Source organism: Panthera leo, chromosome A3 (assembly GCF_018350215.1).
Source record: "Panthera leo isolate Ple1 chromosome A3, P.leo_Ple1_pat1.1, whole genome shotgun sequence".
NCBI classification, from domain to species: domain Eukaryota; kingdom Metazoa; phylum Chordata; class Mammalia; order Carnivora; family Felidae; genus Panthera; species Panthera leo.
The window spans coordinates 102,087,566-102,102,626 of NC_056681.1; the positions used below are offsets into that span (position 1 = coordinate 102,087,566).

At 44.7% G+C, this 15,061-nt stretch overlaps 1 protein-coding gene across 5 annotated transcripts in view; it reads right to left on the reverse strand.

The window, feature by feature from the left end:
• The window catches only part of LOC122216320 (interleukin-36 gamma-like), a 128,835-nt gene that overhangs the window by 54,684 nt on the left and 59,090 nt on the right, over positions 1-15,061 (reverse strand). The window contains exon 1 of one of the 5 annotated variants that reach the window (XM_042932999.1): positions 10,032-10,068. The exons of 3 other annotated variants lie outside the window; for them this stretch is intronic. The gene's annotated coding sequence lies outside the window, so the exon portion shown is untranslated. Of the gene's footprint in view, positions 1-10,031; positions 10,069-15,061 lie in introns of those variants that run through there. One more of the 5 variants, XM_042933014.1, reaches the window with a different exon arrangement.

Here is a 15,061-nt window from a genome sequence, read left to right on the forward strand (position 1 = left end):
TCTCCCCCAAGAGAGAAGGTCCAGCCATCCTCCTTTCTTCTTTCTGCTTCCTCTCCCAGTTAGTAAATATACTTGGTCAGAGACTTCTAGAAGGAAGCCCAGCTGTCCATCACGCTTTCTCCATAACAACTCTCATCCGGGTGGCTGGTTTGTATTATTTCACCCACTGAACCACCTAGATTCAGAGGGGAGGAAACTTGAGTGAGGCTCTTCTCCAGCCTTGAGCCAATCCATGGGCCCCTCCAACACAGATACAAGAACCCTATATCGAGTTCCATAGGATGCTTGTCCCATCATTTACAGAATTAGTCCCTTGTTCTCTGTTGAACCATTATAATTTGCACATATAGATTCCTTTACAGGGAACACAAGAGGAAAGGGGAGACATGCAGTAGGGTTCAGCCACCAAATCCTACCCCCAAAAACTTCACTAAATAAAGTGTGTAGTACATGGTAGTTACTCAACACATATCCACTGATTGGTTGAGTTCAAGTAGAGAGGACAACATAACCTAAGATCCTAGAGGTAGGAAGATTCCAGGCTTGGGTGGGGAGACCAGAATTGGGCTGCATGGCTGAGAAAGTCCCACCCAGCACCCTAGTGATAAAGAAAGTCACCCCCCAAAATGTACACATTTCTAGAGGTTGCTGTTTCATTACACTCTCCTGCAGGCTGACCCTGCCTCCTCCACATGCTGTTATGAAGAGCTTTCTGTCCTCCCCCCACCTGTGTATGAGAACCCCAGCTACAATCAGTGTACAGGAGATTTACTTTCATCTCCCCCCAGTAGTCCAGGTGTATGGCTAGTTTGAGCACACCCAAAGTTTGCTTGTCTGCTAACTCGCCTTTTGGGTTCACTTGGGAAACATGACCCCATCTCTGGCCTTTTTCCAAACATCGGCTTCCTCATTTTCCTTCATCCCTTATGAGTTACAGCCCCTCTTCTCAGTAACCTGCCACAAGGCCCGAATCCAGTGGCAATAAAAATGATTTTTTTGTAAATTTTCAATCTTTAAGTTCTTATTTCACAATCCTCTTTAGCAAGAGCACCTCAATAAAGATTATTTTCATCTAAGAAAGGTTAAAACTCAAAGACGTGACCGTGGTCTGAAGATTCCTGTTAAAATGGCTAGAAGGAAGAAGTAATACAACAGTCTAGAAGTATATTAACAGTGGTTGCTTTTGAAATATGGGGTTATGATGATTTTCTTCCATTTTTCCATATTTTCCAATTCTCTGCAAAGATGTTATATTACTTTGATAGCCAGGATCAAATCCAAATACTTAAAAAGACCAACACTCACAAACATGGAAATCAGGGCAGAAAAGAAACTTTTAGAGCATTAAAAAAAATTGTTTTTAACGTTTCTTTTTTTGAGAGAGAAAGACAGAGCGTGAGTGGGGGAGGGGTGGAGAGCTAGGGAGACACAGAATCGGGAGCAGGCTCCAGGCTCTGAGCTGTCAGCACAGAGCCCAATGCGGGGCTCAAACTCACAAACCATGAGACCATGACCTGAGCCAAAGTTGGACACTTAACTGACTGGCCACTCAGGTGCCCCAGAAAAGAAACTTTTAAAAGACCAGAAATTATATTTAAGTAAGAAGAAGGGATGTAAGAAGGAAGTAAGAAGTAAGAAGGGGGATGGACAGTTTTTCCCTTTATGCTGTTTCCAAATTTTCTCAGTGAGCCTTATTGCTCTTGAGAATAAAGAAACAAACATTACATTTATGAGAAATCAGATTCATGAAGAAGGGGAGAAGGTCTTCAAGGTATCTTGCTAGATGTTTCACTTCCATGAATTCATGTTAAAAGAAGATGGTGTCATAAGACCAGCAAAACACACAGTTGTTGCAAAATCAGGGAAACCCACTTCACATCACTCCTTGGCTTCCAAGGCCAGTGTCATAACCAAAAACACACATCGTGGTTGATTGTGTGTCACAAATTAGAATGACATGGCAAGAAAAGACAAACAAAAACCCTCTGATTAACTAATAGCAGCCAACTCTTGGTGGGAATGCAAACTGGTGCAGCTGCTGTGGAAAACAGTGTGGAGGTTCCTCAAAAAATTAAAAATAGATCTACCCTATGACCCGGCAATAGCACTCCTAGGAATTTACCCAAGGGATACAGGAGTGCTGATGCATAGGGGAACATGGACCCCAATATTTATAGCAGCACTTTCAACCATAACCAAATTATGGAAAGAGCCTAAATGTCCATCAACTGATGAGTGGATAAAGAAGATGTGGTTTATATATACAATGGAATACTACTTGGCAATGAGAAAGAATGAAATCTGGCCAATTGCAGCAACATAGATGGAACTGGAGAGTATTATACTAAGTGAAATAAGTCAGGTAGAGAACGACAGATACCATATGTTTTCACTCATATGTGGATCCTCAGAAACTTAACAGAAGACCATGGGGGAGGGGAACGGGGGAAAAAAAGGTACAGAGAGGGAGGGAGATGAACCATAAGAGACTCTTAAATACTGAGAACAAACTGAGGGTTGATGGGGGGTGGGGGAGAGGGGAAAGTGGGTGATGGGCATTGAGGAGGACACCTGTTGGGATGAGCTCTGGGTGTTGGATGGAAACCAATTTGACAATAAATTATATTTAATTAAAATTTTTTTTTAAATAAAAGAAAATAAAAATCATAAAAAAAACAAAAAACCTAATAGCAGCCAACACAGGCAGCCTGGGTGGCTCCAGGGTGCTGGTCTATAAAAAGCAAGAAGCAGATTCTATGACCACAACAGGAAGGATCTTATGGCCCTAATGAATAATATATGAATTATGTTCCCCCATTTGCAGACCATTTTCCTGCTCATTATCTTATCTGACCAGTCCTATGAAGTGGCGAGACACGTGATATTACTATATTTGACAAAAGACTTGTATACAAAATAGATAAAGAATAAAAAATAAATACAGAACTCTTTTGTGATGATTCTAAGACCCAGTGTAATTCTCCACCAAGCAATATCCACCAAGCAATTCTCTGCAACACAAGCTGAGTGTCCTACAGTTCAATTCAATTCTAACACATCCCCCAGGAGATAATGTCGGATTCCACAGGTTAAGGGCTCAGATCCACAAGACTGCTCCCCTCAGATGTCTGTCACAAATAGTAGGTGCCCAGGTTACCCACAACTTCTATCTGACTTGGCTACAAGTCAGGGGTTCCCATGACCCCTCCTTCGGTTTGATTAATTTGAAAGAATGGCTCACAGAACTCAGGAAAACACTTACTCATGTTTACCAGTTTACTAAAGGATGTAATAAAGGATACAGATGAACATCCAGATAAAGAGATACATAGGACAGGGTCTGGGAAGGTCCCAAGTGCAGAAGCTTCTGTCCCCAAGGAGTTGGGGTATATCGCCCTCCCAGTGTGGATGTATTCACCCATCTGGAAGCTCTCTGAACCTTGAGCAACTGCGCTTTTATGAAGGCTTCCTCACGTAGGCATATCAGTTATGAACTCTGTTTCCAGTCCCTCTTCCCTCTCTCATGACAAGCCTTTCTAGTGACCAGTCCTCATTTAGGAATCCATCCAGAGTAGCCTCAATAGAACAAAAGATGCTCCTAGTGCTCTTATTTAAAAGGAATTTATAAGGGCTTTAGGAGCTCTGTACCAGGAATCGGGGGGCAGAGACCAATATAAATATTTTTTATCACCTCACATTTTCCAACACAATAAGACAAACCACCAAATTTTTTGAATAGGTAAAAGATCTGAAAAGAAACTTCAAAAAAGATATGTGAATGTCCAATAAGCACATGAAAAGATGCACTACATTGTTAGTCATCAGAGAGAAGAAAATTAGAACCACAATGAGATGTCTCTATATGCTGAATTCGATATCCAGCATTAAATAAAATAAAAAAGTATTGGCAAAGATATGGAGCAACCGGAACTCTCACACATCACTGGAGGGAATACAACATTGTATAGCAGGTACAAAGAACTCTTGGGCAGTTTTTCACCAAGTTAAACATATACTTACTATATGACCCAGGAATTCTGGTCCTAGCTATTTAACCAAGAGAAATGAACACATCAATCCACACAAAGACTTGTACATGAATTTTCATTACAGCTCTATTCATAATTGTTAAAAGGTGGAAACAAACCAAATGCCCATCAATAGTTGAGTGAACGTGCAAATTATGGTACATCTGTAAAATGAAAAACTACTCATCAATAGAAAGAAATGAACTATTTTATTTTTTTAATGTTTATTTATTTTTGAGAGAGAGAGAGAGAGAGAGAGACAGAGTGCGAGTGGGGGGGGGGGAGGGCAGAGAGAGGGAGACACAGAATCTGAAGCCGGCTCCAGGCTCTAAGCTGTCAGCACAGAGCCAGACCCAGGGCTCGAACTTGTGAACCATGAGATCATGACCTGAGCCGACACTGGATGCTCAACCGACTAAGCCACCCAGGTGTCCCAGAAAGAAATTAACTATTGACAAACAAACAAACAAAAACACAGCCACATCTCAGAAACAACCAGAGCAAAAGAAGCCAGACACAAAAGACCACACGATATATGGTTTCGTTTTTGTGAAACTGTAGAAGAGACCAACTGAAACCTGCAGTGGCCAAGTGGACAAATGGCTGCCTGGGGATGGGGTGGGAGGCTGGCCGGGAAGGGGCATTAGGGAACTTTAGGGGGTGATGGAAATATTCTATGACTTGGCTAAGGTATTAGTTTCACAAGTTTTTCATTTGTCAAAAATCACCAAGCTGTACATTTAAAAATGGGTGTTGTCAGGGCATCTGAGTGACTTAGTCGGTTGAGCGTCCGACTGTTGAGTTCAGCTCAGGTCATGATCCCAGGGTTGTGGGATCCAGTCCCGTGTTGGGTGTGGAGCCTTCTTAAGGTTCTCTTTGTCTCTCTCTCTCTCTCTCTCTCTCTCTTGCTCTGCTCTCTCCCTCCCCCTTCAAAAATTAAATTAAAAAGAAATTAAAAAATAAATAAAATTGTATATAAGTTATACCTCGAAAAAGTTTATTTTTCAGGGAAAATAATATGGTTAAGTATGACCTCATCTAGGCAAATACATAAATAAATAGTATATATTTATGATGGATACATGCAAAAGAAAGGGCTTAACCTAGAAGGATCCCAACCAGCTGACATAGTTATCCTGGCATCAGGGCGTTCATTTGGGAGTGAGGATGTGTAAAAGGGACTTGGAGATTCTCTTCTGCAAATTCTGTGTTTCATTTGAATTTTGTGAAAAAAAACAAAAACCAAAAACACTTAGAGGAAGGAGGCGGAGGAGAGGAAGGAGGCGGAGGAGAAGACGGAACTTAAGTGATTTGCTCAGGGAACACCAGAGGCAGATGGGATTGAAGTTGAAGCTTTCTATTTTTTTTTTATTAAAAAAAATTTTTTTAGTGTTTATTTATTTTTGAGACAGAGAGAGACAGAGCATGAACAGGGGAGGGGCAGAGACAGAGGGAGACACAGAATCTGAAACAGGTTCCAGGCTCTGAGCTGTCAGCACAAAGCCCGACAAGGGGCTCGAACTCACGGACTGTGAGATCATGACCTGAGCCGAAGTCAGACACTCAACCGACCAAGCCACCCAGGCGCCCCGAAGTTGAAGCTTTCTAATTGCATGTGTGGGAACAACCCAAGTCCCAGGAGGGGGCTTAAAAGGAAGATGTTCTCCATCACCTGTTGCTCACTCTAACAACATGAAAAACCATGTCCAAATGCCACTTAGAAAACTCCCAAACATGAAAAACACTGCCAAACTTCAGTGGGAACACATTAATGCTGTGGTTTCTGATTGCAACTGTTAGATATGTATTTATGCTATTTTTATCATTAACTTCTTCTCAGGAATAGGAAGAGCTATCTTTCAGCTTCCTCGCCCACAGCTGTCGCTTTGGCATGGACAGCGCTCATGGACTCATCTGTCTTAATGTTCTCCCTGGAATCCACTGGGCTGAGGCGGCTGCTCAGCCCTTCTTCACCCCATCAGGAATGGTTCTCCGAGCATTCTAGAATGCTACAACCTAGCCCTCAAAAAATCCCTCATCTTACCCCCAAAAATATGCATCCTAGCAAATTTCATATCAACTATCTTTTCATGCCCACAGACTGGGCACAACTAAAAATCTATTTTCTGTTTTAGAATAGTGCTTGGCACATATAATAAGCACTATTTATGTAAGCAATAATTTGACATAAAGCTTGACACATAAAGAAACACAAACAAATGCCAATTTTCTCTTAAAATACTTTTGAGGTGGTGTGTGTGTGTGTGTGTGTGTGTGTGTGTGTGTGTGTGTGTTTCCCATTTCTTTACTGAGTTAAGCTTTTCTTTACTAAGGTCCCTAACACCCTGGGCGGATGAACTCACTGAGGTATGCCCTGAGTGGCACATGGAATGTGGGCACATGGCCACTAGGTGGCGGAAGAGAGTCTCCTGCGGGGAGAGTGAACTCCGCTTTGCCCACTAGTGAGGTGACTCAGGCCTTTCAACAAACCTAGAATCTGCTCGCTAAATCTTCCAGGACATGCCTATTTAATGATGAAAAGGCCACACTTCAGAAGAAAATCTTTAAAAAAATTTTTTTTTAATGTTTGCTTATTTTTGAGAGAGACAGAGCGAGAGCAGGGAAAGGGCAGAGAGACAGGGAGACACAGAATCTGAAGCAGGCTCCAGGCTCTGAGCTTGCAGCACAGAGCCGGACGCAGGGCCTGAACCCAGGGACTGCGAGATCATGACCTGAGCCGAAGTCGGATGCTTAAGTGACTGTGCCACCCAGGTGTCCACAGAAGAAAATCTTTAAGGCCAGTTCATTTTCAAAGATGTTTCCAACTTAAGGTCCTGAACGCAGACACTTCCCAGCAGAGCAGTCATTTATCAGCCCTGGGGACCTTGTGCTGCTTTTTAAAGCAGACTAGGGACAAGACAACATCTAGCTCACCCTTTAACCACTGTATTAATACGAAGGATTTGTCTCTGTCACTGCTTCCTTTGGTTTACCTCTCTAAAGGGAGGAGGAGTTGATAAAATGGCAATTAGTCCAAATCTGGGAATGGGGAGCCAGAAAGCCTTGGTGGCAAGGTAAAACTTGAGAAGTTAACTAAGGATTGTCTCTACATACATCTGCTTATCTTCTTTTGCCCTTCCTCAACCACTCTCTACAACACCCTCCTCCCAAAACTGCCCCAAGAAAAACTGGTTTGTGGACTTAAGGACAGCCAGGTGACAGTCTCCGTGTGATAACTATCTCAGGGATTTCCAAGAGCAACTCTGATTCCATGCGAGGGCTGCCTTACCCCCAAACTATACCCTTCAAAGCTGCAACCCTAGGTGCAACAGCCAGACAACCCTGCCCACTAGACTAAAATAGGCTTCCCTGATGTGGAGAGGGGAGGATGTGGGAGGAAGAGGGTATCTAAGGGAACACAAGGAAGCTGCAAGCCTAACAGAAACTAGAAATAACAAAAACAGTAGCAAGAAAGGTCTGGACAGAAGCACAGAAACATGCAATTTCCTGTGGCCTCAGGAAAGTTCAAAAAAACTTCCAAAAGCTGCCCTTATTTCGTATCTCGGCAGTGAGAGAAGCCTGTGGGCCCGAAAGCTGGTGGTTGAGAACAAGGAGGACACAGAGTACCCTGCAATGGGAATGCTGGGGAGCAAGGCCAATGGCCAGAGGCCAGTCAGAGCCAGACTAAGCTCAGCAGTTCCCAAGAACCACCACAGACCCGCTGGCCCCTCCCCGCCAACAACCCTGTGCTGTGGAGACCCCCACCACATCTTGAACACCCCCACGGGAGAGAGGAGGGAGGGGAGAACCCTGACCTGGCAGTTTAAACCTAAAAAAATTGAGAAATTACTGAAGTGCCTGAGTTTATCTGAGAGAAACGAATGCTAAAGGCTTCAATCAGACATGAAGGGGAATTTTAGAAAATTATAGAAAAATGACTGGCACAAAAACAGACACATAGACCAATGGAATAGAATAGAAACCCCAGAACTAGACCCACAAATGTATGGCCAACTCATCTTTGACAAAGCAGGAAAGAACATCCAATGGAAAAAAGACAGTCTCTTTCACAAATGGTGCTGGGAGAACTGGACAGCAACATGCAGAAGGTTGAAACTAGACCACTTTCTCACACCATTCACAAAAATAAACTCAAAATGGATAAAGGACCTGAATGTGAGACAGGAAACCATCAAAACCCTAGAGGAGAAAGCAGGAAAAGACCTCTCTGACCTCAGCCGTAGCAATCTCTTACTCGACGCGTCCCCAGAGGCAAGGGAATTAAAAGCAAAAGTGAATTACTGGGACCTTATGAAGATAAAAAGCTTCTGCACAGCAAAGGAAACAACCAACAAAACTAAAAGGCAACCAACGGAATGGGAAAAGATATTTGCAAATGACATATCGGACAAAGGGCTAGTATCCAAAATCTATAAAGAGCTCACCAAACTCCACACCCGAAAAACAAATAACCCAGTGAAGAAATGGGCAGAAAACATGAATAGACACTTCTCTAAAGAAGACATCCGGATGGCCAACAGGCACATGGAAAGATGCTCAACGTCGCTCCTCATCAGGGAAATACAAATCAAAACCACACTCAGATATCACCTCACGCCAGTCAGAGTGGCCAAAATGAAGAAATCAGGAGACTATAGATGCTGGAGAGGATGTGGAGAAACGGGAACCCTCTTGCACTGTTGGTGGGAATGCAAATTGGTGCAGCCGCTCTGGAAAGCAGTGTGGAGGTTCCTCAGAAAATTAAAAATAGACCTACCCTATGACCCAGCAATAGCACTGCTAGGAATTTACCCAAGGGATACAGGAGTACTGATGCATAGGGGCACTTGTACCCCAATGTTTATAGCAGCTCTCTCAACAATAGCCAAATTCTGGAAAGAGCCTAAATGTCCATCAACTGATGAATGGATAAAGAAATTGTGGTTTATATACACAATGGAATACTATGTGGCAATGAGAAAGAATGAAATATGGCCCTTTGTAGCAACGTGGATGGAACTGGAGAGTGTGATGCTAAGTGAAATAAGCCTTACAGAGAAAGACAGATACCATATGGTTTCACTCTTATGTGGATCCTGAGAAACTTAACAGAAACCCATGGGGGAGGGGAAGGAAAAAAAAAAAAAAGAGGTTAGAGTGGGAGAGAACCAAAGCATAAGAGACTGTTAAAAACTGAGAACAAACTGAGGGTTGATGAGGGGTGGGAGGGAGGGGAGGGTGGGTGATGGGTATTGAGGAGGGCATCTTTTGGGATGAGCACTGGGTGTTGTATGGAAACCAATTTGACAGTAAGTTTCATATATTATAAATAAATAAATAAATAAATAAATAAATAAATAAATAAATAAACAAACAAACAAACATTAAAAAAAAAAAGAAAGAAAAATGAGGGAAATGCCACTTGTGCTCCCCTGAATGTGTGGCCTGTGAAATGTGTTCACTGTCTGGAAAATGGCCAAAATCTGAGTTCTGGCCAGAGAGACACAGGCTGACTTCTGTTTCTGGACCTTGAACAAAAGGCAGGGAAATCACTGTTTCAGCAAATGGGCTGTGAAGTTTGCAGAGAAGGAAGTGAGCCCCAGAAACAAGGTCAATGAGACAACATTTTCTACGCTGACATCTCTGGGAGGCAGATGGTATGATCCCCATTTTGCAAATGAGGAAGCTGAGGCTCAGAGCGGTTGAATGATCTCTCCCAAGTTGCCTGGCTGGTGGGGAAGAGTCCAAACATGAACCCATCAGCACTACCCCTCAAACCTGCTCTCTTCTCATTGCATCTCACTCCTACTGCAGTATGTGGAGTGTGTTATTTTCTTAAATCAAAAAATAATAATAGTAATAATTTAAGCACAACAATGACTGTCTCACCTTACTTCTTGCCGATATTTTCAATACCCAACTCCTTAAGAGTTAGCCATGGCATTGACATTCAACAACCATCCTTCCAGACATAGTTTTCCTTTTTTGTGTTTGGACACCTACCTGCACTGTCCATCAGAGCGGCCACATGCCACATAAGAGCACCTGAAATGTAAAGTATAAAACACACACCAAATTTCAAAGATGGGGCACAAAATAAAGAATAATATCTCAGGGGCGCCTGGGTGCCTCAGTCAGTTAAGTGTCCAACTTCAGCTCAGGTCATGATCTCATGGTTTGTGAGTTTGAGCCCCACGTCAGGCTTGCTGCTGTCAGCACAGAGCCCGCTTTGGATCCTCTGTCTCCCTCTCTCTCTGCCCCTCCTCTGCTCCTACCCTCTCTCTTTCTCTCTCTCTCTCAAAAATAAACATTAAAAAAAAAGAATGATACCTCATTGATAACTTTTACATTGATTATGTGTTCAAATGATAATATTTGGAATATATTGTATTAAAATATATTAAAGTTAACTTTACTGGGGCACCTGGGTGGCTCAGTCGGTTAAGCGTCTGACTCTTGATTTCGGCTTGGGTCATGATCTCATGATTCGTGAGTTCAAGCCCTGCATCCGGTTCCACACTCACAGAATGGAGCCTGCTTGAGATTCTCTCTCTTTCTTCCTCTCCCTGCCACCCCAAACTCATGCTCTCCCTCTCTCAGAATAAATAAACTTAAAAATTTTTAATTTTACCTATTTCTTCTTACTTTTTTAATAGGGATATTACAACATTTTAAATTATACGTACAGCTTAGCCGCTGACAATTCTACCAGACAGTGCTGCTCCACAAAATTAACTTGACATCTATTTGTATGTGGTCCCTCATTGATTATATTCCAAGGTCAGTGACTCAACTGAAACAATAGAAGTTTCCTAATACCAAGGTTCTGTTTAAGTTTATGTTTGCTTGTGGTATTTTTTTTCCCTTATGCTTTCATGTTGATGTGTTCCTGTGGCTGTGAGGAATACCAAAAGTCAAATCTTGAGAAGGCAACGTGGTGCAAAACTTTTAAAGACACAGACCCTGGTTCAAATCCTGCCCCTACCACTTCCTACTTATGGGCATGGGGTAAATTATTAAACCTGGTTTTTACCCCTGCAAAGAGGAAAGGATAATAATAGCTGATGCTTACTGATGTTGTAAGGATAAAATGAAATAATAAATATAAGGTGGCTGGTAGCCACTTTTTGTCTTACATAAAGCCCTGTCGGACTCCCTCACTGCCGTCATCTCATTTCGAGTTCACTCCTTGCACTGTACTTAAAATTCACTTTGCAAAGGCAGTCGGTGTATGTGGAGAAATGTGAAATGTAATGAAACTGTCAAAAAGTACAAAATTGTGGATAGAGAAGGGAAATTCTACCTGATTTAGGAAAGCATAATAATTTGTTTCGGGTGCCTCGATCTCCCCAAGTGTGAAAGAAGGAGAAAGTTATGTGGCAGTAACATTTGGAGGCCTTAGGGGTGAGGCCAGGTGGAGACACAGAGGAGGTAGGGCTATCCTGCTTGATCCACCGTAGAACCAGCAGATGGACATCACTGGGCTCTGATGGGGACTGGGTCCATGATGTGGTGGTCACTTTAACTTGGGTTTCTCCTGTTCTTTTCCTTCCTTTTCAGTTTCTGCAAGAACAGCCTTCAGCCCTTGGGTTTCCAGCGTGCACCCTGCTGACACCCCCCCCCCCACTTGTCACACAGAAGATGTTCAATCTGTGGTTGCCATTATTGTCTGGTTCACTTTAGAAGCAACAATTCAGGGGCGCCTAGGTAGCTCAGTAGGTTAGGTGTCCGACATTGGCTCAGGTTATGATCTCGTGGTTTGTGGGTTCGAGCCCCGCGTCGGGCTCTGTGCCAACAGCTCAGAGGAGCCTGCTTTGGATTCTGGGTCTCCCTCTCTCTCTGCCCCTCCCCTGCTCATGCTCTCTCTCTCAAAAAATAAATAATAAAACATTAAAGAAATTTTTTTAAAAAGAAGCAACAATTCAGGGAGACCCTTACTGTGCCTGGCGTAGCAATCAATATTGGAGGGAGTTGTGTGTTAGGTAAAGGCTAAGTGAAAAGACTCATTGGAATCGAGTAGAATGTTTGTAACATTTTAAGGAGGCTTTAATGGCAAGTTATCAACAGCTACAAAATGCTTACATCAAAAGAGATAATGCATGTGTAAGACTGTAAGCAGGAAGGCACTGAACAGAGTGGGCATTGTGGCTAGTGGTGGTGACAAATCTGGACCCCAGCTTCCTTCGGTCACTGGCTGAGTAGTTCCCGGTAGATCAGTCCATCTCTCAGATGCCCTTCCTCATCCTCAGGGATTGGCTACCTGAGGCCCCTTCCAATACTGAAGTCCTTTATTTCTGCCACTTCAGAAATACCTACACGTTTTGTGATTAAAACAAGCAAATAATTCTTCTTTCCTGATGTTCAAGACGAGCTACAAAACTAGTCCCCCAAATACCTAACTAAATCAAATCGATAAAAATATTTGTATGTTTCGACTGTTGAAACTCCTATCTTAAAAACATATAAAAATAGCAAACCACACACCTCTGTTTTTCTTGGGATAAGCAAGCCTTCCTATGTGGCCGTGCAAATCACAATGGATACGCTTTTCAATTTGCCAGCTGCAGCTGCTCAGGGGGGCCGCCCTTGCACTGCAGTCCACCTTCCCATCCATGATTTCCTGGATGCCTGGCATCTTCCCACTGCAGTTCCGATGTGGAAACCAGACCGAAAAAGCCTCCGACCCCAAGAAACCATTGGAGGCAATGGCCGCAGGCCCCACGACCTCAGACTCAGGCAGCAGGAGAGCCCAGCCCTGACCTTTTCTCCAGCAACAAAACAGGAGGTTTGGGTGGTGGCTTTGTTCTGGACACGTTCAGCGGTTTCTCTTAAGTCGTCCTCTGGTCAGTGCTGCCCCTTCATGGCACCCCAACATCCATGGCCCCTACCTGGTTACTGCTTGGGGCCCTACTTCCATTATTCTTGCATTCTGACTCGGAAACGTCACTGGTCTTTGTTAAAAGTGGCCTGCGTTAGGCAATTCTTGGGGTGCAGGTGGGTGCGTGTGTGACCTCTCTCCTTCAACAGGACACAAGTTCGCTGGAGTCGAACGGCGTGCTTCCACTCCCCTCTCTCCGTGCCTTCCAGGCCACGCTGCACCTGGCATACCTGGTGCACCTGATACACCTGCACATGGGCTGCTTCAATGTGGAGGCGGTGATAACAAGAAGAGAAACTGCTCCTGGGAAATGCTCCCCGTGAGGAGACTAAGGGCTCTGCCCTCAGCTGTAGAAATAAACCCCAGCCCTAGGGGTGGAGCTTCTCCCCTAGGCTGGGCTGCGGGATCCTGTCCCAACTCTGGTGGCGGCTCCAGTCACTCCTCCTGGGCCATCAGCACAAACTCCTCACTTCCTCCCGTTTGATTTGCATAAACTGAAAGTAACTAGCCCAATCTCCTTCCGTCACAGAAAGGGGTTTTGATGAGATGAAACAGAGCTGAGTCAACACAAGGATCTAAAACGTAAGCTGTGAGTCAAGCTGGGTTTTTCTCTGGTCAGGCCCGGTGATGGGGCCTCGTTGCACGGCTCCTTGGATGTCCGCTCAGAACCTCCCTCCTCCATGGTATGTCTTTGGGAACAAGGTCTGATGATGGGGATGGGGTCAGATGACATGAAGGCCCCTCCCCATCTCAAGGGAAATATCATTTGGATAACTTTTTTTTTTTTTTTGATTCACCTTTTCCATTAGTTGCTCAAACAGCCACTGCTCCTGGCCAGGGCCTGGGGCCTCCACTTGCTACAAGAGAGAGGCAGCCTTTCATCAGCTGGAGGGTGTCACAGGTGGGCAAATGACCACAAATCTGCCCTGAGACCCAGCCTTGGAAGAGCAGAATCTGTCAATATCTGTGGGTTGGGCCTGGGGTCTCAGGATAGCCGGGCTCCCCAAAAGTCCTTTGTCTTTATGTACTAAGCACAACCTGTTTTTCCACTGGACGGCATCATCCCAGCCTAGACACAGTCCCGGTAGTGAAAGGGGAAGTGACAGCATGCCTGCCTGTGTGTGCTTGCACACTCGCATTCCTCCGAGAGCGTGTCGTAGCTTTGCAACACGTCTCTCCAACCAGCTCACCCTTTACTAACCGGGCTCAGATCCAGCTACAGAGATGATCCAGGCCCTGGATGACACACTGCCTATGACCCTTAGTCTCTATGTGGGTCTGACTCACAGGTGGCTTCCATTCCTCTCTCATTTAATCAATCATCGAGGGCTCTCTGGCTGGGAGTCCTCGAAAAAAACAAACCTAATGGAGTAGCCACCTACATGTCTCCTGTCAGCCAATCTGTCCGCCTGCTGCTGCTGCTGTTGCTGCTGCTACCAGGTTTCCTCCCGACAGGACTCAGACTAGCCTTGTGTTGCCCAGTATAGCAACTGCAAAGTTCTCACAACATGGAGATGACCGAGGCCCAAGCTGCCTGGTCATCTGCAGCTGGAGAGACCGAAATGCATCAAGAAAGCAGAGAAACATGGTCAGGTCACTGGCAGCCCATGAGTTCGTGAGCTCGTAGTCCTGTATTGATCCCCACCCTCAGCCCCCACCATTGCCACCGGGATGACCACTCCCACCTTTGCTGCCCAGCCCCCCTGATGGGTACCCATGAGCATTCCTATACCCCATCAACTTCCTGGTCTCTGGCCTCTGCCTCGCTCTCTTCTCCAGCACTCAGCCCAACAGCTCATGGGTACATCCCATCCAGTTTGGCAAATGGGCGCTTGGCCCAAAACTAACCCATTCCTCCCCTAAACTCTGGATCTAGAAAACCCTAAATGGACAAGCATCCTTCCTTCCTAAGAGCCTCAGGTGGCCTGGTTTCCTTGGCAGACCCTTCCAGGTAGCCTAGGATGACATTAAGTGGGCTCCTGACAACTCCATGCCAGCGTGCTCCCCACAGCTGACCACCACTGCAGGCTATTCTGAGCCAAACTTGGGCAGAGAAGGAAAAGGGGACAAGTGGCTGATGAGCCCCAGGGGAAATCTCCCCGCTGTATGTCTACCTTTGTGAGATCGCCAATGATTTTCTGAGACCCACCCTCGT